The sequence below is a fragment of the Callospermophilus lateralis genome, unplaced genomic scaffold (assembly GCF_048772815.1).
Source record: "Callospermophilus lateralis isolate mCalLat2 unplaced genomic scaffold, mCalLat2.hap1 Scaffold_132, whole genome shotgun sequence".
In the NCBI taxonomy this organism is placed as follows: domain Eukaryota; kingdom Metazoa; phylum Chordata; class Mammalia; order Rodentia; family Sciuridae; genus Callospermophilus; species Callospermophilus lateralis.
In genome coordinates this window covers 2,087,030-2,114,751 of record NW_027512489.1, presented here as the reverse complement: position 1 = coordinate 2,114,751, position 27,722 = coordinate 2,087,030, and the positions used below count along the sequence as shown (strand labels likewise).

General features: G+C 41.3%; 1 pseudogene; it reads left to right on the top strand.

Moving 5' to 3' along the window:
- The first annotated feature begins 9,721 nt into the window (after positions 1-9,721).
- On the top strand, positions 9,722-10,399 carry LOC143640194 (putative ribosome biogenesis protein RLP24 pseudogene; annotated as a pseudogene).
- The last annotated feature ends 17,323 nt before the right edge of the window (positions 10,400-27,722 follow it).

Sequence of the window (27,722 nt, the reverse complement as noted above, 5' to 3'; positions counted from 1 at the left end):
CACTCAGAAATGGGTAAGTATCAAAATAATTACACTAAATGAAATAAGTTAGACACCAAAAACTGTACTGAGTAGTTTGATTTATCTAAGTTCTTGATGATATAAATATAAGGTACAAAAACAGCAGAAGAAGAAATATTCCTGAGAATGTGGAAATTGATCCATAGGGTATACTTATATCAAAACATACTCATACGTAGGATAAATGTGTGTCATAATTCTAAGTGTACCTAAATGAAGCTATTAGAACATTTTAGCTATTAAAGCAAACTTTCACTTCGTTGACAACTACTCATTACAAATGTAAGAGTTACCCTTTAACATTTTCTTACGTTGCAAAGCAATCCACATTTGATTTAACAACAACAAAAAAAAAAGACAAAAACTCTGTTAAAATAAATTGGACACTCCAAACCTTGTGTTTTTGAGAAACCAATGGCCACACTGAGCTTCTCAGTTATGGACCTGTGCTCTCTGCAGAGCTACAAACACCATCTCACCATTACTTCAAAACCTTAGAATGTTTTCTCTTGAAAGCAGTTGTGGTGAGCAGTAAACTGGTAGCATGTCATACTGGCTTTTCTAATTTATTTATTCATTTCCTCATTATTTTTGACAGAAAGCCTATTTAGCGTCCTCTATGTCTTGAGATTTGTAGGCCTTGGTTTTATTTGGAGGGGATGAGGGTATAGAGATAATATAATGCTCTTTGGATTTGACAGGAGAAAGAATGAAAAGAGTCTCTACACCCTGTGTTTTCAGGGATGTGCTATAGGAGAACCATCAAATTTCTGTTTGCCATTGTGAAGTTGAGTTGATTTCCCACTTTGTTATAATTTAGAAGATGCAGAAAATAAAGGGGATAATGAGAGGTGCTTGGATCCATGTTGACTAGGTGGCAGATGAGGTAATGTGTAGAGTTTGCTATAGAGTTCAGCTTATTGAAATAAGTATATGTGGGTGCTGAGAGACTGGATTAGTATCACTCTGAGAATATGTGCTTTGCTAGTTTGCAGAAATGGAAAAAAAGAGGCTATATATAGCAAAAGGCAAGTATATGTGTTAGGTTTCTCAGAGCAGGAAACAAACCAGACCTCTGTGTAGGGAACTAGGCAAAGGGAATTGGCCTATGTTCCTGTGTGGAGGGGAGGTTTTTCTGTAGAAGACCAAGCCACCTAAAAATTGCTTGCCTCGGTACCTGTACTTTTCCATATTGCCCTTAGTTAACTGGCTCTCTCTTGACTCCACCTGCAAACCAATACTACACCTTCTGTGGTATAAATGCCACTGCATATTCCTACACTAATCACACCTCCCTTTATGAATCTTCCATCATTCTTTAATTACAGTCTGCCCTGAGATAGTAGGGGTGCCATCCATCAAGACCAGTTCACTGCAAACACCATAGTTTCTACCTATCCCCCACTCACTATCAATAACTTCTTAACAAACAGAAAGTACCTGTAAAGGCTCAGTGCTATCACTATACAACACTTGAATGTTCAAAGTCAGTCATATTATCAATGCAAAACAAAAGGTCAACCACCAAAATCTACTTCTGTCAAATGTTATTATCTTTGAAGGTAGTGTTTTAATTTTTTTTAAATGAATTATTAAATTTTTCAGTATACCTTTATGTATGAATAAGATGTTGGGGATTGCTTAATTTATGACACCACTTAATGACCTAATATCTATGTTATTATTTTTTTATGTATTCATTTTTTAAATTATTTTTTAAATATGATAACATAATGCATTACAATTCATGTTACATGTATTTATGCTTGCCTTATGCTCTATATAACCTCTTTTTCCCCTTTTTTTCAAACTAGCAAAACACATATTCTCAGAATGATACTGTGCCAGCCTCTCAGCATGCATACATTCTTATTGCAATAAGCTGAACTCTTAAGCAAAACAAACCCATTACCTCATCTGTCACCCAGTCAACATGGACTAAGCACCTATCATTATCCACTTCATGTTCTGCATCTTCTAAATTTTAGCAAAAGTAGAATATCAACTCAACTTCCTTCATTTATTACATGTATTGAACACAATTTTTCATATCTCTGGTTGTAAACAAAGTAGATTTATATCTTGTGTGGCTTCATACATGTTCTTAGGGTAATGATAACAATTACATTCCACTGTCCTTTTTACCTCCATGCCCCCTTCCTTCCCTTCTCTCCCCTTTTATCCTTTTCCTTATCTGAAGTTAATGTAATCTTTCCATTCTGTTCCCTAACACATAATGCTATGAATTAGCATCCTTACTGAGAAATCATTTGGTGTTTGTTTTAGGGTGATTTGTAAATTTTACTTAGCATTATATTCTTCAGCTCCATCAATTTTTTCTGCAAAAGTCATAATTTTTTTCCCTTTAATGGCGAGTAATATTCCATTGTGTACATATACTACATCTTTTTCCATTTATCTACTGAAGGGCATCTATTATGGCTACACAGTTTAGCTATTGTGAAATGTGCTGCTATAAATATTGATGTGACAGTTTCCCTGTAGTATGCTTTTTTAAGTCTTTTGTGTAAGAACAAGGAGTGGGATTGCTCTGTCAAATGGTTCCATTCCAGTTTTTTCAAGGAATCTCCACACTGCTTTCCAGATTGGCTGCACCAATTTGAAGTCCCACCAGCATTGTATGAGTGTGCCTTTTACCACACCCTCACCAACAATTATTGTTGTTTTTTTTCTTAAATGACTGGAGTAAGATGAAATCAGAGTAGTTTTGATTTGCATTTATGAAATTGCTAGACATGTTGAGCAATTTTTTATATGTGTGTCAATTGATTGCATATCATCTTTTGAGAATTGTCTGTTCAGTTATTTGGCTCATATGTTGATTGGGTTATTGTTGTTTTGGTTTGCAGATTTTTGAGTTCTTTATATATTCTATAACTTAGTTCTATATCTGATGTGCATGTGGTAAGAATTTGTTCCCCATTAGTAGGCTCCCTATTTACTTAACCAATTGTTTCTTTTGATGAAAAGAACCTTTTTAATTTAGATCCATAGTATTTATTGTTGCTTAATATAAATTATAGTGCTCTGAAGTCTTATTAAGAAAGTCAGGCACTAACCAGATAGATTTGGGCCTATTTTTCTGTTAATATACACAATGTCTCTGGTTCAATATTTAGGTCCTTGATTCAATTTGGGTTGAGTATTTTGCATGGTGAGAGATAGGGGTTTAATTTTATTTTATTGTATATAAATTTCCAATTTTCCCATCATTATTTTTTGAAGAGGATATCGTTTTCTCCAATGTACATTTTTTTTATGCTTTTTGTCAAATATAAGAGAGCTCTAATTATGGGCATTGGTCTCTGTGTTATCTATTCTATACCATTAGTCTACAAGTCTATCTTGTTGCCAATACCATACTGTTTTTTGTTATTATTGATCTGTAGCATAGTTTAAGGTCTAGTATAGAGATGCCACCTAATTCACTCTTCTTGCTAAAAATTGATTTAGCTATCCTGGGTCTCTTATTTTGTCAGATAAATTTCATGACTGCTTTTTCTATTTCTCTGAGGAATGTCATTGAGATTTTGATTGAAATTACATTAAATCTGTATAGTGCTTTTGGTAGTGTGGTCATTTTGACAATATTAACTCTGCCTATTCAAGAAAAAATAGATCTTTCCATATTCTCATGTCATCTTTGATCTTTTTTCCATAGGGTTCTGTAGATTTCATTGTAGAGTTCTTTCAGCTATTGTTATGTTGATTCCCAAGGATTTTATAATTTTTATACTATTCAAAGTTAGTAGTTTTTCTCATTTTCTTTGCAGAAGATTTTTTATTGATATTCAAAAATGCCTTTGATTTATGGGTGTTGATTTTGTATCCTGGTACTTTACTGACTTCATTTACTAGTTCTAGCACTTTTCTGATGGAATGTGTCGAGTCTTTTAGGTATAGAATTATATTGTCAGCAAATAGTGCTAATTTGAGTTCTTCCTTACTTATCCATATGACTTTAATTAATTTTATTTGTCTAATTGGTCTGGCCAGTGTTTCAAGAATTATGTTAAATAGAAGTTGTGGAAACGGGCATCCCTGTCTTATTCCAGTTTTTAGAGGAAATGCTTCCATTTTCTGCCTTGGTGTCCTAGAATGGTGCTCCCCAATCTTGTGGCCATTGTCCATGTAATCCATCAAATTGACAAACTCAGCTTTTTTGTCACAGGATCTATATGCCAAAATATCATGTGCTTGAAGCTACTGAATTAGGCACGATCGACACAGAACCTTTCCATAATCGTGAAAATTATTGAATGATGATGTTCTATAAATCACCAGGAGCAAATATTATGGATAATATGACCTATTGAGAGTTCAAATCTAGTACCTTTCAACAAATACCTTGCTAACTGTGTTCCAATATAAATTTTTTGTTAAAAAAGAATAAATAAAGAAATAAATAAAATAGAGTGGTGTGGATACAGCTATCAGGTGCTACATTAATGAATTCTGTTTTAGAGCATCCACCAGGTTTTACCTGGCCTCTTCCAATCACAGGATTTCAAGCACCTCCCTGGAAGGCCCCCTCCCATTCTGGTAAAGGCCTTTGACTCTTATGGTGTCATTTGTCAGAATCCCTCTTACCTTCTAGGCTAACGAGGAAACTAGCCAATCAAGAAACCACTACCCCGGCCACTCAAGATAATTCTTGTGCATGGGAATTCATAGCCATCCTATGAGTATGAAGCTGCTGGCATTGGTACCACAGTTAGAAAAACACTGCTCCAGCAGACTCCAACATCTGGGACATAGGGGTGTTTTCATAACAGGTCCTAGTAGAACATGACTCAAGCCCACTTAGTTATAAGCTGGGGATGCTGCTGAAATAAGACACAAATCACCACCACCAACAACAATAACAATAACATAAAGCCCTCTACATTTATGTGGGGATTTTTCTCTAAAAAAGACCTTGAATTTTTAAAAATTATCACATCTCCATATGGCTTCTGCCAATAAACCCCTCAATGATAAACAGTTTTTTAAAAGAATATTTTCAGAAATATTTTTTGAGGAAGTAAAGAACAACCCACTTGGGAACAGTACAGAATGTGAGCACTTTTTTGCTCGATTATAACATAAAATTCTACTGAAGCTGTGGCAAAGACCCTTCACAGACCTCAAGAACAGACAGGAGATTTCCTCCTGCTGACATGCTCTCAAGTCAGAGCTGCACATAACTTGGATTCTCTTGAGGCAAAGAAGGCCCAAAAGGTCATTGAACTAGCTGTTCTGTCACAATGGGGGAATATATACCATAAATTACCAAATAATACATCTAATAAAACTAATAATTACAAAATGCTATCTTTAACATAGTTTGATTAAATTTAATTTTGAATGAAAGTGTTTAATCTTTAGTACACCATATTTATCTTATTGCTGATAGATGAGATTTTACTGCCAGAAAGTGATAACTTAATGATCTCTGTTAAACAATGCAAGTCCAAGGAGACTTCAAGCATCAATTATTTATAAGCAGACTTGGTGCTGTGTCCCCATGTAAAGGTAGCAAAACTCCTGTAATGAGGTGGATGCACCCCTATATCACCTGACCACAATGATCTCATCTGAAAGAGACCAGAAGTATGGCAAAACTTTGAACCTCAAAAAATCTTAGAGAGGCGAGGCCACAATGATGTCTTAGAGTCAAGTTCATGGAATACTGCCTTCATGGCATACATTAAGAGTGCCTGGGTGGCAACACACTATCCCATGCTAGGTCTTGTGAAGAGCAAAATACTTACCCCTTTGGCACAGCCCTGCGCATGAGGCTATGTGTTGAATTCCCTGCTCTTGCTCCATTGCTCACTCCTTGATTGGTCACTGCAGAAATTGCATTGGTGGCTGCCTGTAATCTGCTAAGCTACTGCCTGAGTATATATACATGGTAACTTCACAATAAAATGGGACCTGTTTCCTGCTTGATGTCCAGAGGTCTTTATTGGTGACTTCACAGACACAGTCTCTTCTACAATTTTCCGTGAAACCCCTTGCTGGACGAGAAAGAGCCCACATAAACATCAGTACACAGCATTTGTCTTTTTTTGAAGGATCAAAAAAAATCCTTGTAATGTAACTCTCCTGACCTCTAATGAATGTCAGTATGTTTGCATTTCCATCACCACATCATCGATTTTTGGATATTTACTCACTTAGTCTTTGTTCCAGAGAAGGTTATTCTTCCATTAGAAATGACTGGGTGATCTTTTCTTTTTTTTAAGCATTTATTAGGGTGGAGATAATGAAAAGAACTTTCTGTATCCTGCCATTTTCTACGAATGACAGTTCCTTCATACTATTTTAAGCAGGATTCAGCTTGTCCATGAGTCCCTTTTTTTTCTTTTAATCTATGCAGAAGGTTTTACTTTTCTTCATGCTGCTTTTCACATCATACCTACAAGTCAACTGATGGAGCTATGCTGAGTGAGAAAAAAATACCAATAAATTGATATTAGGTAGGCCTGCCTACATCTTCCATGGAGGTTGTAACAACTGAGTTGTTGCCTCAGATTATTGGGAGAAAATAAATTCAGTTTAAACTCACTAAGCTGGTAATATTTTAGCCTAAATTCACTCTCCACAGAGAATTTTAGGTCCTCCAAGGCATCTATTCACCACAGGATTTTGCAAAGTAACCATGGATGCACTAGCTACAACATAAACCAGGGGATCATTCCATAATTTATTTGAGACCAAACCAAACCAGTAACTGTTGCTCTTCTGCAGGATTCAACACCCTCACCATGAGAGTCATATTCACTAATGAAAAAAAATCTAGTACAATTTTCAACTGCATTGACCATATGCAACTTTGGTTTGATTTTGATCAAAGTATTTATTTAATCACTAATGAAACATTTTAACTGAAAAAAATAATGATATACACTTTTAAAAGTATTTATTTTCTAAATGTTTATTTTCTAGATGTAGGTGGACACAATATCTTTATTTAATTTATATGTGACACTGAGGTTTTAACCCAGTGCCTCACATGTGCTAGTTGCTCACTCTACCTCTGAGGCAAAATCCCAGTCTCTCGTGTTATACACTTTGATGTCTACGTTTTTGTTTAAAAGAGTGTTTTGATTCTTCCAAGTTTTTCTGTGGATAAGCAGTTTACTATTTTATTTATTCTACTTATTTATTTTCTTTGCACCTGTAATGAAACCCAGGGACACTTAATCACTGAGCCACATCCCTAGCCCTTTTATCTTTTTTATTTTGAGACAGAATCTTCCTAATTTTCTTAGGACATTTCTGAGTGGCTGAGGCTGGATTTTAATTATGATCCTCCTGCCTCAGCCTCCCAAGCTTATGGGATTACAGGCATCATTTTCATTATGTTTAAATAATTTGACATTTTGTGAATATTTAAAAAAACGTGCCGAACATTTGGAATCTTTAGTTGTAGGCAAATTTTGAAATGGGCACAAACACTGGTAGGATTAACTAGTTCTTGTGTTCTATTCTATATATACAACAATATATGATATGATTCAAAATTACTAGAAGAAAATAAATGTGATAAACAAAATGAGAAATGATAAGTATTTGAGGAGGCAAAATGATAATTACACCATTATTATCAATATATGTGTCAAATTACTATATTGTATGATAAAGATATACTTGTTTCAGACTGGAGTGGTGACTCAGTGATAAGCACTTTCCTTGCATGTGTAAGGCACTGTGTGCAATCCTCAGCACCACATAAAATAAATAAAGGTATAACAATTATCTACAACTAAACAAAGAAATTAAAAAAGATATATGTGTAAATTAAATTATAAAGTTATGAATAGTTGCACATATATATCAAAGTATTTTCCCCAAGATATGTATTAATTCAAAAGAAAAATATAGTAACTTTATAGTGGATAGACCCTTTAGACATCAACTTAACTAAGTGATCAAGGTCATCACCACCAGTAATCAAACATGTTGGAGACATGAGCCTCTTGATATGGTGAGCTGAGAAGGAACCACCACCATTTCTGTGGTATTGCCAAAACTGCAGAGCCTCCCTCTGATCTTGAGAAAACACAAGGTAACCCACAGTTCTACAAAACACTTACTCCTCAGTGCTGTCAAGATCATGAAAGATGAGTATAGACTGAGGGAATGTCACCAATGTTAAGATCTGTAAACAAGTCAGGATGGCGCCTGGCATTTTGCCAGAGGGAGTGGTTTGTGAGGTGGTGCCAGCAAGCCATTAACTGTGATTCGTTGACTGCTGTATCTAGTTTATGTTAATTAAGATAATCTGTGTGGAATGTATATATACCCCTCCTTTCCTACAATAAATGGCTCCCACTCCTGCTGTATCAATCTACACAAGTTGTTCGTCACGCCCTGGTTATTTTGCTGCAGCCTTACTGCGGCAACCAATTGATCAGGGACACAAAAGAAAAATAACAACTAAATGTAGTGTGGTGTCCAGAATGGGGTGATGGAAGCAGGAAAAGATCTTAGTAGAAAAACGGGAAATTCCAATAAGAGTTGTTTTGTTTTGTTTTAGGTACTGGGGATCTAACTCAGGACTGCTTTACCATTGAGCTACATCCACAGCCCTTTTTAATTTTCATTTTTTTTAAATTTTGAGACTGGGTCTCATTAAATTGCTTAGGGCCTTGTTAATTTGCTGAGGCAGGCCTCGAATTCCCTATCCTCCTGTCTCAGCCTCCTGAGCTGCTGGGATTACAGACATGCACCACTGTACCCAGCATCCAATAAGATGTGAAGTTCAGGTGATTGTACTGAACTAAGGATAAGTTCTCAGGCTTGATCATTTACTAGGGTTATGTAAGATGTGAATATTAGGGAAGGCTAGGTGAGGGGTGTACTGAAGCTATCTGTTCTATTTTTGGCAACTTTTCTGTAAATCTAAAATTAGGTCAAAATAAAAGGTTTAAAAAAATGCCACTTCGAAAATTTAGGGCAGATGCCTGGAAGGCCTCATGGGAAATTTCACTGCTCTGCCTGTCTTTGGATTTGAGATTGGGAGACCTCCTGTCCTCAGAGCATTAAAGCACCCACGGAGATTTATTCAGTCATTCTGGCCTATGGTTGGCCAAATGGCTTATACCTTTAGGACAGACTGACCCCCCTTTCTCCTCTGCAGTATGGAGCCCTGAGCCCCCCACCCCACGTTGGGATTCTCATCCTGGCTGGCAGAGGCTGCGAGGTGAGGCTGCAGCAGTCTGGGGAAGGCTTGGCAGGTGAGTGAGAGGGTGCTCCAGAGGGAGGGAGGCTCAGACAGTGTTTAGCTGTAGAGTGGGGCTTAGCAGAGGCGAGGGGAAAAGGGAGGGGGGCTCTCCTTCTCAAGGGGCCCTTTCATGTTGAAATCAGCCGTCATGAATGCTGGGGGCCCAGGAGCCCAGGCGTGGGAAATGTGAGAGCCCCCTTATGTCCCCTCATGTGACATGTCGTCTGTGGCTCCCAGCCGGCCAGCCAGGATGCATTAGGAGAAGTGTCGGTGTGCACCTGGGGTGGGGGAGGGTCCCATCAAGACATTGACCCACTCAGGGAAGGGAGATTTGAAGAAGCAAGTTCTAGACTCTCCTGGTGCTGGAGGGGAGGGTGGACTGGGCACCCTGTTGGCTTCAGGATCAGGGGTGGGGCAATTGGCAAGAAACCAAGAGAAGGTCGGTGGGGACCCATGCGGCCTCAACATGCATATCGAGAAGTGTTATTTCTGTTCAGGGCCCATCTACCCCGGCCACGGCATGATGTTCGTCCGCAATGATTGCAAGGTATTCAGATTCTGTAAATCCAAATGTCATAAGAACTTTAAAAAGAAGCGTAATCCTCGCAAGGTCAGGTGGACTAAAGCATTCCGGAAAGCAGCTGGCAAAGAGCTTACAGTGGATAACTCATTTGAATTTGAAAAACGTAGAAATGAACCTGTCCAATACCAGCAAGAACTATGGAATAAAACTATTGATGCAATGAAGAGAGTTGAAGAGATCAAACAGAAACGCCAAGCTAAATTTATAATGAACAGATTGAAGAAAAATAAAGAGCTACAGAAAGTTCAGGACATTAAAGAAGTCAAGCAAAACATCCATCTTATCAGAGCCCCTCTTGCAGGCAAAGGAAAGCAGCTGGAAGAAAAAATGGTACAGCAGTTACAACAGGATGTGGACATGGAGGATGTTTCTTAAAAATCTTACTCTATAATCATTTCTATGTGTACATTTGAAAATCTCCTTTGGAGACTTAGAATTTAATTCTAAATAATTAATTTTTATATAAGGTCACTGAAGTGAAAGGTGATTACAAATACTGTTCTACATTGCTATCTGCAAAGCATCAGATTATGGATGTTAGATTGCACCTCATTGTAATGTCTTCATTGATAGACATGTTTATGTAAATCATGAAAATTTTCTTTATAAATGCACAAGTGGATTGTGGACACAATGGTCATGCCTTTTGGATAATGGCACTAGGCAGCATTTATGTAATAAGTAATTACAAATATTTATGGCCAGTGATAGGTAAAATCAAATTTTCTTTGCAGTAAAATGTTCCCTTTATTATGTTATAGAAGGGAGGATACAACAATCTCAAAATGTATGGCAATCTCAAAATCATTTATTTTAGTATTTTCTGTTTTGATTTATTAGCCTAAATGAGCATAATGGCCAAATACCATGAAGCCTAGTTATGCTAAGCTGTTTTGACCTGGTTTACCTGTTGTTGGCAGGTAGTTGTGAGTGTTTGTGAGGAGAGCTGACTAATCTTTATTTGAAATGGCACTATATTATTTCTGTTTTAGAGAATACTCAGTTCTAATTTGTGATTCCTGGTAGACCAAGCTCCCTCCCCCCTCCCCTGATGTAGAAGCAAAGAAATCCTAGTGTCTTATAATTTGTTGCGGAGTTTTCTTTCTTTTTAAAAACAGGTTTTAATTGTTATGGAATATAGAATTTATGAGTATAACATCTGCCCATTTGTACATAAAATAAAAACATTTTTAGTGTGTGCCTATATATTATTTAAATATACTAAAAAATATGAGGTATTTTTACTTGGAAGAAAATAACTTTCTTTACACATACTACTTTATTAGGAAATATAGTTAATTAAAGAGAAATATATGCTTAGCAAAAAAAAAAAAAAAAAGAATCCAAGAGAAGGCTCTAGTCCCAACCCTCTCCAATGCCCTGAGTAGCCTGCTTCTCGCCAGCTCTGAAGGTGCAGACCCTGCTGACAAACCTCCAGGGACAAGAAGCTCACTCTATCCTGGGAGAGCATAGGGTCCTGGCATTGGTTCCACCTCTGGATTCAGTTTTCATTCCCAGCCAGGAAATCTGGGACATTGGACAGGGGAGGCTGTGGCCCCATCTTCCCTGGTACACTCTCAGCCCAGGAGTGACCCCTGCTGTCCGGACAACCCTGGAGGTGGAGGACTATGCTGGCTAGCTGTGCATGGATTGTGCTGGGTGGCCCTGCCAGCCCCCTCCCCACCCCGCATTCTGTGTTGCTCTCCGCTGGCCTACAAGGTTCTCCTCAAATGTACTGCCACAGGAGGGAGGTGGGTGAGGCCAACATCTGGACCAAGGGGACATCATTGGCACCCACAGCTGGAGCTATCAGCAGCCAATGTTTACCCAGACATTATTTGCCTTTGTAAGTTCCTGGCCCCCAACATGCCCCCCCTGAGGAGAGGGTCCTGAGCCTCCTCCCCACGACTGGGCAGGGACGGACCCGAGAGCGCCGTCCCTGGCTGGAGTTCAGATCCTCCCAGCAGCTTCGGCTGCCTGAGAGAAGAAAGGGCTAGCCAGCTGGGCTGTCCCTTCAGAGGTGTGGGCACGAGTAGGACAAGGCCATGGAGAAAGTGTGAGTGGACCCTGGACACAGCGTGGAGCAGAGAGGAGGGCCAGACCTCTGGAATATTTCAGAACCTTGCTGGCTGACCTTGGGTCAGTCTGTTCCTCTGTATCCTGTGCACCAAATGGGAAGATTTCCTTGCCACCTGATTGAAAATAGTCTCTGTTTTAGTCAGCTTTTTTGCTGCACTATGGAAGGACCCAACCAGAAGAATTATAGAGAGGAAAAAGTTGCATTGGGGGCTCAGGGTTTTAGAGGTCTCAATGCACAGACAGCAGGCTCCATTCCTCAAGGTTTGAGGTGAGCTGAACCTCATGGCGGAAGAGTGTGGTAGAGGGAAGGGGCTCACATGATGATCAGGAAGCAGAGGGAGGCTCCACTTGCCAAATACAAATATATATCCCAAATAATTGGCCCATGACCCTCCTCCCCAGCCACACCCCACCACTTCAGTCACCACTCAGTCAATCACTATCAGGGGATTAATTAACTGAGGGGTTAAGACTCTTACAACCCCATCACTTGTCCTTCGAACCCTCTTGCATTGTCTCACAGCTAAGTTTTTTGGGGACCCCTCACATCCAAACCAGAACAGCCTCCTGCCACACCTATCCCCTCCCGTGCCTGTTTGCTCTTTCTAGCGTATGTTCCAACATGCACCCCTCTGCCAGAGCACGACCACCAGGAGGGCAGGCAGGACCTCACTTTACTGTCACTGCTCCCTGGCATCCAACCAAGCTTCCACAGCTCGTCCCTAGCTTGCCCCTCTCATTCCATCTGCTTCAAGTGACATTGTGGATTGGGGTCAGAGAAGGACAGACCATGTTCTGTGGTGGCAGGCTCTGGCCAGAGAAGTTTTCTCCTGGAGCACAGTGAGTCCCAGGTGGGCAATAGCGTGGGAAAGAGTATTATGCCTTCATGATAATAGAGTACGCATTCACATGAGGAATTCATGAGGATTCAGAGATGTTCTGTAACTTCTGTAACTTACCTAAGGTCACACAGCCCCAAAGTTACAGAACCAAGATTTGAGCCCCTGTTCAAGGTTTCCTCTTTACTCTGCTGCCTTCTGTAAATGATGTTCGAAGTTATCATTTGATTTCCCAGGACACTTGTGTCCCACACTCCATTGTATCTATACATTCTTTCTATATCATTGCACCCTCAACCCCAACCTGGTTGATGAGCACAGAAGACAACATGAGCCCGATTTCACAGACCAGAGAGAAGCCTGTAGCCACGCAGCCAGTAAATGGCAACATCTGAACTAAGCTCAGGTCAGCCTCATGTTGGCACATTGCCCTTAGCCTTCTTCCAGGCTGGGACTAAGCTTTCAGGTCTCATTGGCTGGCATGGGGCTCCTGACCTCCCAGCCTGCATTAACACACCCGTGCTAAAAGCTTCCCAGGGACCTCACCCTGGACAGAACCTGCTCCCTTTACCCCATCCACAGGGTCATTTCAAAAACCCCTGGTGACCCTCCAGTGAAGAGGCAAAGGGTGTCCAGGCTGCCAGGGCCCAGGAAACATGGTAAACCTTAGGCTACCACGGAGCACCTACAAAATACTCAGACTAAAGGCAGCTGCAACTTGACTCTTGCTGAAAGCCAAGCATCAATCTAAAGAATATTTACTGCATCTCTGCAATATGCCTGACATTTCATGAAATCATTTTTTTTATTTTGTGGAATTGGGGATCAAACCCACAGGTGTCTTTATCACTGAGCCTTATAACCCTGGCCCTTTTTACTTTTTTATTTTTATTTTTTATTTTGAGGATCTCACTAAGTTGCCCAAGCTCACCTGAAGCTTTTGTTCCTGCTACCTCAGCCTCCTGATTCACTGGGATTACCAGGAATGTGTGTTTTTGAATCTGAAATACTTTTATGAAAAGGCATGCATTAGTCCAGTGCTTGCTATGTGGGATATAGTCACCACATAAAATCCATGTGAATCTTTACAGAGTCTTGAAAGAGGGGCTACAGATATTACCCCCATTTTGCAGATAGGTAGAGTGAGACTCAGAAGAGCCAAGCCACATGTCCAGGATCTCCAAGGTAGCAAGTGGCAGGGCAGGGAATAGAACCCAGGTTTTCCCAACAAAAAGGCTATGTCCTTCAGGCCTATAATCCCAGCAGCTTTGGAGGCTAAGGCAGTACGATTGCACGTTCAAAGCCAGCCTCAGCAACTTAGCAAGATGCTAAGCAACTTAGCCAGACCCTATCTCTAAATAAAATATAAGAAGAGCTAGGAATGTGGCTCAATGATTGAGTGCCCCTGAGTCTAATCCCCAGTTCTTAAGCCATGTGCTGTCTGTCCCTTCCTATGAGCAGAGGGCCCTGCACTTTAGCCTCACCTCCTCAGACATGCTTTTAGGAGCACATCCTACTTCCCCATGTCTGGACATGCTCACTTGACAAGTGGGAGGAACACTGGGGAGGCTCCTAAGCAGGCCTCCGGCTATGGGGGTGGACCCAGGATGCCCACCCTTGTCACACCAAGTTCAACCAACAGGTCCCACTCACTGTCCCCCAAATCAAAGGCAGTCTGTGTAGTAAGGAGTCCCCTTCATGATGGTCCCTCAGAGCTCCTGGGGGCTGCCTGGTGGCGGCTAGGAGGGGACTGGGGGGATGTCCCTCCCTCTGGGTATTTGGGAGCCGGTGCCCAGGGAGCCTCCAGAGGCTGTTGATGTGGAACTGGAGCCACTGGCCCTTCCCTGTACATGATGAGCAGGGAGTGTGTTGATGGATATGCTGATTTCACTATCCCACACACCATTACCATCTAGAAGTTGGCAGACTTCTGGGTGGGGAGTGATAGGGGAGGGAATTTACTAACTTCCTCATGTGTGTGGTGGCATCCTTTACTCTTGAATAAAGGCCAGGGACCTGATTCACTCCTGGAGGCCCGAGAATAGAGGCACCGCACTCCCTGGGTTTCTCCCTCCCGTCCACCCTCCTACTGCAGAGGTCTTGCCCTTGGCCAGGGCTCCCCCCCCACTTCTGGGGGTGCCAGGATGATGGGAACCCAGCTGTCCACCTTCCCCACAACTCCACGCTTCCCCATCCCATGGTCATGTACAGGGAGCAAGAAATGGACATCTTGGTGTGGGAGGGGTGAGGTGCAGGCGCCTCGAGGCCAAGAGGGAAGGGAACCCAGAGGGCTTCCTGGAGAGGGAGGTTAGGGGTCCTTGCTAAGGGGCGAGTTGGGGGCGGGGAACAGCCTGGACAATGGCTGAGTGGTGGGGCCACCAGCGGATGTGAGGGGCTGGGCGGGTGGAGAGGAAGGGGAGGGATGGGTAGATGCTTCTAGAACAGGCCTCCCCGAGTGGCAGCCCCTGTCCTCTCTACCCGTGCCCACTGATAAGGCGTGGGCAAGGACAATGGGGTCAGGAGGGATGACCGAGGCTCATTCATTGCCCAGGGCCCTGGCGGGGAAGCCAGCTAGGAGGGCAGCACAGCAGGGTCCCCCTGAGCGCTGTCCTGGTTGACAAAGGCGGGCTGGGGGCAGGAGGGGCTGGAGAGGGTGACATTCTCCCTTGAGGCCATCCGTGGCCTGCTCCCCCAGCACTCAGGAGACACAGGACAGCTGTTCAAACACTGATCAGGGAGTGGGGCACCACGAGGTTGGGTGCTGGGAGGTGGGGAGGCCACCGTGACTGGGTGCGCTACGCCCCGTGTGTTTGGCCTGTGCTGGACGGGCACCTGCTGGGAGTGTGGGACGCAGGACAGAACGAGGGTCTGTCCCCCTGTGTGCACGTAAGTGGGCTCATGAGTAAGACAGAACGGGCGTGGGGGGATCGGTGCATGCATCATGGGGTGGGTGCGCATGGTCTGCGCATGTGCAGGTGGACCGACCCTGCCAGTCCCTTCTGCTTGGGCAGTGATGCTGGTGCAAGGGTGTGACATCCACGCTAGTGAGCGTGCGCTGGCCCACACGCATGCATGTGTGTATATGTGCTGCACTAGGAGCGCAGTGTGACAGGCCGACACAGTGGAGGCCCGAGGCTGGCTTTAGTCCTGGAGCCCACGAATCCCCAGGGCATTGTCCCTGTCGGTGCCCAGCGAGTCCCCAGGCCGATCACCTTCGCCCCTCACCTTGGAAAGGGCGTAGAGGTGGCCCCATGACCTCCCTAGAACGGTCTCAGTGGACATCCGTCCCATGCCTCTGCACCCCACCCCGGGCTGCGCTCACTCCAGAGGTGCAGGTGTTGGTGGGGGCAGGTGGCAGTGGTGCCGCCACGAGGCAGGTCCGTGTGTGTCCCTGAGCCGCAGCCTGGATGGAAAGCTGAGGGGACCTGATCCCTGGTCTCCATTGGCCAGATTCCCTGCCTTCCCTTCCAGGACAGTCCGCCAGAGCCACCAGAGCTTCTCCAGGGGGGACCCTGACCTAGGAGTTGGGGCAAAGCAGGCTCAAGGCCCTGGCCCTCACCCACCCCTTCCCACCTCGACCTCCTTCTTGGTGAAGAAAACACCGAGCTTCAGCAATTGGGCGACAGAGGTGAGAGGAGATGGAAGGGACTGGTGTGGCTCCTCTCTCCTCCTGTCTCTGGGTGTCTCCAGCCAGTCATGCCCCCACTGCTCACACACTTTTTAAAATGTCAATAGACTGTCACTCACTTTTCTTGTTATACTTCTTAAAATGAGGGTTTCCTCTAGTCGATGGCAGGAGGTGACACTGGAGTCACGGGCTTGGCATTATTCCTGTTGAGAGGAGATGGACTGTGGAGAGCTCATCAGCTTTCATAGTAACTATTTTATTTATAAGGATTTTCCTAATGTCATGAATGTGCCATGCCTGGCTTCTTTGTGCCCACTCTGGAGAGAAGGGGGGAACTGAGCATGGCCCAGGTGGGGTAGCTTTCTTTACCCCGAAGCCCAGAATCCTAGAGGAAGTGACCTTCAGCAGTGTAATGCAACATAGACGGGAACAGATCCAATTTTTAAAAGAATTAAGATCCCTTGACTCTGAGCTCCGCTCATTAGCCTTAGGCAGAGAGTCAACCCAAGCTGGCCCAAGGCGGTCTAATACAAAGGTTAAGCCACACCATCGGCCTGTTCTGGCCTTCCCAGTCAACCACAGGCAGATAGATAAACCCACCAAGGCTGAGGACAAAGAGGAGGATCAAGTGGAGGAAACAGATCCAGGGTTCATAGTTTGTCCCTGGTGAGCAGAGTTCTCTCTCTGCTTCTTCATTGCCATATGCTGAGCTGCTTTCCCACTCCCTACACTTCCCCCACTATGTTCTGCCTCACCTTGGCCCCAGAGCTATGCAGTTGGTGGTCAGTGGAGTGAGACCTGAAACTATAAGCTACATAAACTTGTCCTGCTCTAATTGTTGTTGTTAGATTTTTTTGGTCACAGTGATGTAAAAGGCAACTAAAACACAGACTAATTTATCCAGCAGGGAATATTAAAGGCAGTACAGCATTTGAGATATGGCCTGGGTATATTTATCTGCTTTCAGCCTGATATACCATGGGGATCAGGAGCAAAAGCCAGGGTAGAAAGATTTAAAATACTTGCAGGTTTTCCAGAAATGAAAACTTTGTAATGTTGGGGCCAAGGATGGTGTGGTTGGTAAAGTGATTAGTTCCATTACACAGAAGCCACCTTCCGGCATCTCAGGAATGGGAAGGACACCACCCTTAGCAGGCTCAATGACTTGTGGAGATATTATCAGGGTGCCCTGCGTGCAAAAGGCAGCCTCAGAATCCTATGTCCAGATTCATTTTGCTGTGTAACTAACATCATATGGGCTCACAGAGGCCATGGTCTAGGTGGGTCTGGCTACTGTCTTCATTCTCAGCTGACCTTGTTATTGTCCATGTGATGCTGGTTATCAGGCTTACAGAGTGAAGAGTTGAGGGGTTGTGAAGGTTTGCATTCATGCTTCAGAGGAAACGCTGGTGACCAGGATGTGCATATCACATTCAGAGTGCAACCCAGTAACCCCAGAAACAGTGATTTATCAAACTATAAGAGTGGAGCCAGTGTTGTGGTGGAGTTTAGCAGTGGCAGGCCTATGAACACCTGCTCAGGTAAGTGAAAGTCAGTGAGCACAGAAGCTCTAGGGAGTGGTCCCACATCAGACCAAGCTGAAGGGGTAAGGATGCTCAAGTTCTAGGGCACCCATATTACACCATCAGGTGCCCTAGTTTCACACCTGGAGCACTAGACTTAATGGAGCACTATACTTAACGTGTGCCCTGCTGTGCTTTTTCAGTCTTCTCCTTACTGCTGTCTTCTTCTTCCCTTTGGGGTTAGTTGTGTTTCCCCTGCGTAGATGTATCTTTGAAATGTGTTAACTTTTTTTTATTATTAATGAGGATTGCAGCCAATGCAGCTACAAAAGGTTTGATTCTGCTGCTTTGCTTCCACTCATGAAAGTCAGTAACTGAAGAGGCAGAGAGGTGGGAGAGGAAAAGGCTTTATTGGCAACAATTCAGCATTTCAGAGATGAATGGCTAGCTCCTGGTTTCATCTTGCTTAGTACTGCTGAGTGAAAGTGTATACAGTGTGTAATGTGGAATTGTTCTCGCAGTCTTGGGCAGGTGGACACGAGCACAGGTTACTAGTGTTGATAGACTGTCTTTCAGAGGGGTCTGGAGTCATTGCTCAGTGGTAGAGAGCTTGCCTGGCATGTGTGAGGCACAGGGGTCAATTCTTAGAACCATATATAAATCAATAAATATTGATAGACAACAAAGTAGATGTCACTAAGGAGCTGGTGATGTGGCTCAAGTGGTAGCACACTCGCCTGGCATGTGTGCAGTGCTAGGTTTGATCGTCAGCACCACATAAAAATAAAGATGTTGTGTCTGCCCAACACTAATAAATAAATATTAGAAAATTCTCTCTCTCTCTCTCTCTCTCTCTCTCTCTCTCTCTCTCTCTCTCTCTCTTAAAAAACTGTTATTTAGAGAAGTTGGGATTCTGTGGGTTATATCAGGGTCCAGTGGACCCTGACACATCCCAGACCTGTGAATCTAAGATAATGTGATTTTTTATATGCTTGCAATTCTGAAGGTGTGTGTGTCTGGTTTCCCTCCTAGTCAATGTCTTCTGTTCACTTCTGCCAATACCTTTTAATTTGGACATTTCCTGTGACATAGTAAGGTGAAGTGCCCAGTGCAAGGGCCCTTTTAACTGAGTTTCGTGCTTTTAACTGACTCTATGGTTAGTCATTAAGATAGGGTTGAGGGTGTGGGGAGAAAAGAAAGCTAAACTCATGAATTAAAAAGAAGAGAATGGCAGAAAAAAAAAAAACACGTTCAATTCAGGGTTCAGTGTCACTGTGTTCCCTCGAGTCTCAGAAGAGACTTTGGGCAAAAACTATTGAGAATGCACTGTTGATATTTGTGGACTCTTGGAGTCCAAATGCTTGTTTATTTATTTATTTTTAATTATTTATTGCTGTGAGACAGACATGAACTTTTGGGGACAAGGGATAGATATTCTGGCATTAACATTTGGTGTTTCTCAAAAGCTCACCTCTTAAACATATGGTTCCAAGCTGAAGTCATTATTGGGAGGTATTGGAAGCTTGTGGAAATTGGGGCCCATTTGATGAAAATTACCTCATTGAGGATGTGCCACTGATGGGGTACTGGGACCCTAATGCACTTCTGTCTCTGTCTCTCTCTGCCTCGTAGCAGCCATGAGGTGGTCAGTTTTCCTATTCCATACACTCTAGGCCAGATGTTCTGCTTTGCTATAGGTCCAGAGGTAAGAGGGCCAAGTGACCATGGACTCTAATCTCTGAAACCATAAGCCAAAATAAATCTCTGCTCCTTTGAATGTGGTGATCTCAGGTATATTATCACAGGTTTGGAAAGTGATTAGGACAGCTGCTGTCCAAAATATAAGAGGCCCCATACCTTCCTCTAACCAGATTCACCTCTTCTGTCTGAATGTAACACAGAAAGGCTGACAATTTACTCACTAATTTTTTGACAAACAAACATGCCAGTAATATCTTCAGGTTATAATTTGGGCATGTAATGATGCCATAGGTCTCTTGTGTGAGAACACTGCAGACCCCATTCAGAAATTGGAGCTGATGTGGCTTTGGGGTAGCCCAGGTGAACAAGCCGAGCCCTGTCATTGGAAAACATATTTCACAGTGGTCTGGCTTTCCAGCTAGAAGACATTCATCTGGGCTGATGGTGTATACTCAAAAGAATCTATTTGGGGTGATTCTCTCTTTTAGAAACCCCTTAAATGTCTCAGAGTACCTTCATCTCCAGAAGCATTATCTGAGAGTACTCTCTTATTATTTGAAGAGTTTTCTCTATATTGAGGAGTTATTGAGTGGCTGGCAAGTACCTTTCTGCTTTATAGGAGGGAATGTGCTCTCTCCTTTGCACTTTTATATTTTCTTACATTTTCAACAGCAAGGTATGTGCCTGAATCTGCATCTTCACCCCTCTACCTCTGTGTGCAGGGCCCACAAGATAAATCCTTGAACTGGGTGTTTCAGTGTTCAGATTATTTATGTAATGTTCTGTATGTGTGTGTGTGTTTGTTTGTGTGTGTGTGTGTGTGTGTGTGTGTGTGTGTGTGTGTGACAGAGAGAGAGAGAGAGAGAGAGAGACAGAGAGAGAGAGACAGAGAGAGAGAGACAGAGAGAGAGACAGAGAGAGAGAAAGAACACAAGAACTTGTCCCTCTAGCACCAGGACTTTGTGCTTTCATGTGTTTCATGTGTATAGGTATGGAAAGCATATGAAGCAAGACACAATAATTTCTCCTGTGTGGGACTGTTTGGTTGTCGTGTGTAAATATTTTCTGAGTGATTTCTTTGGTCATTGTTGGCTGAGTACCTTTCCGGCAGGACATGTGTTTAGGGTTTCAGTGGTGCATCTGTAGGTGTTGTTTGCATTGTGGACTATTGTGAATGCATTTGAGAGGAGTTAGGATGTTGTCTTACTATTATGTGTTGGATCTGTGCATTTTCAGATTTTAGAATGTATGTGTATGTTCATGATGTCTAGGTCAGAATTTTGGGACATAATCTTTGGTGTTCAGAGATTTGGAGAGAATGGAATCATGGGGTATGTTGGGGTGTTTGGAATTATGTATATGTGGCACATAGATGTGTATAGATTCTGTTGATAATGTCCCAAGTGGACTGCTGCGTATTTTCTTGTTTAGGGCTTTGAGATGATCATGTTATTCTTGGGAATGGAGGGGTGTCTTTTATGAGTATGTAGGAGGAGTTAGCAGTGTCTGTAATCTGAGATTTGTTGTTGAACTTCATATTCTGAGGCATTCTGTGTATGTGCATGTCTGCAACATAGAGGTGATTGTAAATGTTTTCTTTTGAGAATACAAATTGTTGTCCTGTTAATAAGTAATTTGTTTGCTCCGTTCAGTTACTGAGGGAGTGTTTGTGTGATTGCTTTTTGGGTGATACTGATTGATGTGTGGTCTGAAGATATGTGTATCTGAAGCACACCAGATACTCTCAACCAAAAGACCCTTGCCATAATTAAGCTTCTTCTCTTGTCAGATCAGCAGCAAGTATGCAAAGATTACTGTGGTTGGTAGCTTCCTCTTTCTTGTAAATGCCAGATTTTTGTTTTGTTTTGTTTTGTTTTTGGTAAATACGTGTGAAACCTCTGTCTGGCCTAGAGAATGGAATGAAAAACACTTGTCAAGTGAATCTTCAAGCCCTTTTCCCCCATGGGACATAAATTCAAAATATTTTGAAATTATCTGTCCCTAGAATGTTTCAGGCATGAGCCACACTCTGGACTGGTTGGCACCAGCCAATAAACCTGCTTTCTGAAAATTCCTGTGGTATCCAGCCTCTTCAGTCCTACTTCATGTCTATTTTAAGTGTTTCTTGGAGGCGACTGGAATATCTGTGAGAGTTTGTAAGTAAGGTTTTTGATTGGAATTGTTTGGGTTTTGCTGTGCATTTGTTTTAATTTGGGCATGAGGAACTCTGGGTTTACAGTCAGGCATCTGAAAGATAGGATGTTTATGCTATTGAGGATTTTCAGAGCTCCACAGTGTTGTGTGCTCTTAACTGAGTATATCAGAAAGAATGAGCAGTTTTGTACATTAATAGTGAGTTCTGTGCCCTTTAATAGTGAGAGACTGGCTGCATGTACTTTGGGTCTTTGTGAGTACTGTGGATTTGTAGATTCAGATGGACACGTGTGTTCCCAGACTTGTATAATCTAGGACTATGAATGTATTTAGGAAGTATGATGGCTGAGTATTCATTCTCAAACAGTAGATGGGTAGTGTGTGTTTCCACTGAGATAATATAGAAGTTATATTTATATGGGAATACAAGTTAGGAGTATTGGGTACTGACAGTGTATATGGGTTATTATGACATGGTGGGACTTGTGAATAATTATTAAGAAGAGTGTTTGAATGGAGTATTTTGGTGAATACTTTTTGATATTCACAAAATATTGATTTTTTAATTTTATTTTATTTTTTGTTTAGGGAAGGGTGTGACATTAGAGTGCAGGGTAAAATATGTGTATTAAGGCAACACATGTGTTATGTATGTATTTGGGAAATGACAATGAGTAGATTGAAGGTGACATCATTGTTGTGTACATTTGGAGAGGGTTGGGAAACTTTGTGTTTTTCAGAGTTGGTGTTTGCGTATCAAGTGATTCTGGGAATATGGACTCATGTTTATGTGTGTATGTGGGTGGTTGTACATGTGTCATTTAGGGTTAAGAATGTTACATTTTTGTAATCAGGGTATTTCTGGTTCCACTCAATCTTGGGGAAGTTCAAAGAGATTTTTGTGTATATTGTATTTCTGATGAGAGGATCATGTCTGTGAGAATTTCCAGAGTACTTAGGGTTTTGTTTATGTGACTTCTGGTAACAAATAGGGTTTAGTGTGTGTGTGTGTGTGTGTGTGTGTGTGTGTGTGTGTGTGTGTGTGTAGGGGGGTTGTATGTTGTATTTCTGTGTGCATGTGTTTGGTTATATCATGTGCATGCTTTCAGGAAGTGTAGAGTATATAGGAATGTATAAGCCTGCATTTGGAAAAGTATGCATTATAATTACATGTCTGTCAGTACCTGGGTGATAACAGGCATGTGTATTTGTGAGTATGAGTATATTTTTTTAGAAAGGAAGTGGTGGTGTGTGTATTCGGGGAAAGCAGGGATAAAGGTGATTTATGCATCTGTGTTTTTGTTGGGATGGCTGTGAGTTGTGGGTCATGCACCTGTTTCTAAATGTGAGGTGTTTTAATCATATCTGTGGTGGAAGGGGTTTTAATGAGTGTGCATTTTTACATGTATGCGCCTCAGCAAGAGGTGTTCACAGATCTCTGTGGCTGGGTGGCATGGGTGCATTTGTGGCCGTAAGGGATGGCAGAAACACATTGGTTATGGCAAGCCTTTCCCAAGAGCACTGATGCTTGTTCCTGTTGATCTGGAGCTCCAACAGTGATTTCTGCATTCTCATTCTTATCTGACATCTGTCTACATTAGTTGTGGTGGTGGGTGGATGTGTCTCTTGGATCCTGGGCTGGTGGATGGGAAATGATCAGGGATGGTCCCTCAGGAGTGGTGGGGGGACCTTTTCCTCCAAGATGTAAGGTATTGCCATTGTGATTCAAAGGGACTGACTCTGGAAGAAAACTTCCATGAGTTTCACAGATCCAAGGACAATTGTTGAGAGAGTTGTTTGTTTGTCCACATGTTGCATCCTCCCTTGCATTTTTCCCTCTGCCAAGACAAAGACAGAGACCCTAAGCAAAAGTCTCCACTGGCCCTCCCAGCTTGGTGGTGTCCTAGGCCCATATGTGCACATGAATGGCCTCATGGTGTGCATCTCTGGCAACATTACAAGCTCTATAATTATTACACCACTGCACCTCAGTCAGATTAGGAGAGGAGTTAAGAACTGATTGTACAATGATACTTATTTTAAATTTTCCTGTGGAGCTACCCTCATTGTACTCTTTTTTTCTTTGCATGACCAAGTGAGTGATTCATCCTTTCAACCTGAATGATCCTTTCACATTTCTACTCATAGAGAACTTCCTTTTAATAAGTTTCTACTAGTGGAGAATTTACTTGGTTTTTTTTTTGTGTGTGGAAATAAGCCAAATGAGTTTAATTTTGTATACATTTTCAAATATTCACAGCAAAGTTTTGCCATGTCAGCTATTTGGGAAGGCACATCAGTGGTGTTCATTACACTTATTTTTTCCATTTTTGGAAACCAGCATGCAGCCACAAAACTTTTCTCATCTTGCAAAATTGAAGCTCATTTGTTAGACAGTAATCATCAATTTCCCTCATGCTCTAAGAAGTCACCATTCTCCTTTCTGTATTATTTTAATTATTCTGTGTACTGTACTTCATATAAGTAGGATCATATAGTATGTATTCTCAAGGTCCATCCCTACTCTACTATCGGTCAGGATTTTCTTTGTTTTTTAGACCAAATAATACTTCATCATGTGCTACATGTAAAAAAAAAAAATTCTTCCTTGGGATAGGAAAAAGGCAAAATTGTAGAATGAAATTGACCATACTATCCTATATACATATATGAAGAGACCACAGTGAGTTTTATCTTTATGTATATCTGTAAAGCACGAGTTAAGAAAATTATAAATACATGGATGGAAGACCAGTATAGAAGAAGAAAGGAAACTGGGTCAGGGAGGAAGGGAGGGAAAGGGCAAGTTCTCGAGACTGACTTGGAACAAACTATATTCCATGCTTTTGTATAACTATAATGCACAGCTAAAAATAAAAAAGATTCTTCCTCAATGTACCCTTGAGTATAATAAATAACCCTGTAGTAATTACAAGCATATAAATATCTCTTCAAAAGAAGTAGAATTGAAGGGTCATTTGAATGATCCTTTTGATAATATGGGGAACCACCAATCAGTTTCCCATAGAGCCTGCACTACTTTGCATTCTAACCCACTAAGGTTCTGACTCCATCACATTCTCAGCAGCACTGGTGTTTTCTGTTTTAGTTGTGGTGGTGGGTGGATGTGCCTCTTTGTTCCTGAACTGGAGAATGGGAGCCTATCAGGGATTTTTCTGTTTTCTGTTTCTTTCTGTTTCATCATGTGTTTGAAGCTGGATCTCATTTTGATTTTGATTTTGATTTTGATTTCTCCACTTAGTATTGATATTGAACATCTTCCCATGTGCTTCTAAGCCATTTGCATATCTTCTTTGGAGAAATATCTGTGCAAGTCCTTTTCCCATTTTAATATTGATTTGCTGTTTTCTTCTTATTGAGGTATAAGGGCTCTTTATATCAGAGATCTTAAATTCTAATCACAAATATAATTTTCAAATGCTTTCTTGCATTTAGTGAGTCATCTTTTCACTAATGAATGTGTCCATGGATGAATCAAAGTTTTCGGGTTGATGTAGTTCAGTTTGTTTCTTCTTCTTGGTGCCTGTGCTTTTGATGTGCTGTTCAAAAAGTCTCTGTCAAAATCCCTTGTCATGGGCTTTTTCTATTGTGTGTTATGAGTTTTATATTTCAGATCTTACATTTAGGTCCCCTATTTATGTTGAGTTAATTTAAGTCTATGGTGTCAGATCAGGGCCCAACTTCCTTGTTTCATGTGTTGCTATCATTTCAGTCTTCTCAACAGTATTTGTGGAAAATACTGTCAATTTCCATGGAATGCTATTGACAGAAATCACTTGAGAACTTATTTTCTTTCATTTCTGAATTTCTTACCCTGTTTTATTAATCAACATTTCTATATTATGTATTTGTATGACTGGTAAATTTATAGCATGGAGTTTTGAAATTATGACAGGTTAGACTACCAATTTTGTTCTTGTTCAAAATGTTCCTGAAGTTGGTTGTTTTCACATTCCCTATCATTTTAGGATGGAATTTTAAATTTTTGCAATGAATAATTTCTGCATCACGTACAAAAAGCCTGGGATCCTAATTAGAATAAGATCCATTTCATGTTTTTATGACTACATCAAAATATTCTCTACTCTCATGTAAAACGAATGAGTAAATAAAAACATGAAATAAAAATGGTATTCATGAAAAAAAGAAGTTAGGAATTTTTTTAGGGATGGAACAGAAACTGTAGATTTCTTTGGATAGTGTTGATATGTTAACAAGTTTAAGTGTTCCTGCCCATGATCATTTAATATCTTTCAATTTTTGTTGTTATTCTAAGTTTCATTGCTTGTTTTAATGTCTTCACGTTTGATCTACTTGATTGGGTAGTAATACATTGGGTGTAGTATTACATTTTATTTTACTTGTCAGATGAAATTGTTTTCTTGATTTTCTTTCCATATATATAAATACTTATTATTAGTGTATATAAACACAGTTTGTGTGTGTGAGGTTTTTGTATTGGCACCTTTGCTGAATTTATTCATTGTGGTGATTATTTTCTTGGAATCTTGAGATTCTCCAGATATAACTTTATCTCACTGATAAACAGAGGTTTTTATACTTCTACCTTTCCATTTGGCATGCCCTCTGCCTGTACTTCTTGCAGATTGATCTGACCAGGATTTCTAATATGTTAAAAAGAACAAGTGAAAGCATGTAAAATTGTTTTCTTTCCATTTCCATCAGGTAGTATTTTACTGAGTCTCTGGAAACGAAGAATTGAGAAACAGAATGCATTAGTGGAAAGAAAATATTTTGTGGGAAGAAAATATTTTGTTTTTTTGATTAGTTAATGTATTAGAAGATAATTTCTCATGTGTGATCTTTATTTTGTTGTTGTTTGCATTTTTTAGTTTTTTCAGTATCAAGAATTGCTTTCATGGTCTCACATATGCTAGACATGCATACTCCCAACAACAGAATTAAATCCTGACCCTTTTAAAAATGTTGAGACAGAATCTGGTCAAGGGGTTCAGGGTGGTTTAGAACTTATGTGTTTTCTGACTTGGACTTTGAATAGCTGGGATCACAGGTATACACTATATCATCCAGCTGTTTTTCTTTCTTCTATTTCTAGTTGTTTTCAACTTCTAATCATGAAAGATTTTCTTGCAAGATGAATGCAATGACAAGGTTTGTAGTTCAAGGTTCTTTTTGTGAACAGGTAATTGAAGGAGACACTCAGTAGACAGAGCATGAGGAGTTACTGAAGTGAGAGTACACTGCCTTAGACAAGGGGCAGTGGGCTCACCCATGGGAATGGGACGCCTTGAGGCAGAGAAGGAACTGGGGAGCTAGCTTTGACAAATAAAGAGACCAGATCTGGGATGCTAAAGTTAGTGATAGGATATGACTATCACTCCATAGGATATGACTACAACTGACTTTGGCAAATAAAAATTTCTATCAATAGAGAATGTTGATAGAAATTTTGTTTCTGTAGCTTCATTGGGAACTTGACTAATTTTAGATGAGATTAAGTAGAAGAATTTGTTTAATACTGCCCTACTTCTCAAATTAGAAGCCTACTGACTGCTGGGGGTTGATTCTTTATGTGTAATGATATGGTGTATACCTGTTATCCCAGCTATTCAAAGTCCAAGGCAGAAAACACAACCACTTATATGCTAGCTACTTCAGGGCTTGGAACACCTCATTTGACCAATAAATCCCTTTTCGAACTAAATGGAGGTCAGGAGCCTTACCAGAAATAGGTGAAAGACTTAATCCAAAATTACTGTTCTTTTCTGTAATTTTAGTTTTGGATGGACATATGGGATCTTTATTTAGTTTCATGGGGTGCTAAGAATCTAAGCCACAGCCTCACCCAGTGCCAAGAGGTTGATTCAGACACATCCCTTCACAAAGCACTTTACCAAAAAGCCACAGGTGAGGTCCCTTAATTTCCATTTTGAAACTGTTTTCTTGAGGCTTCACA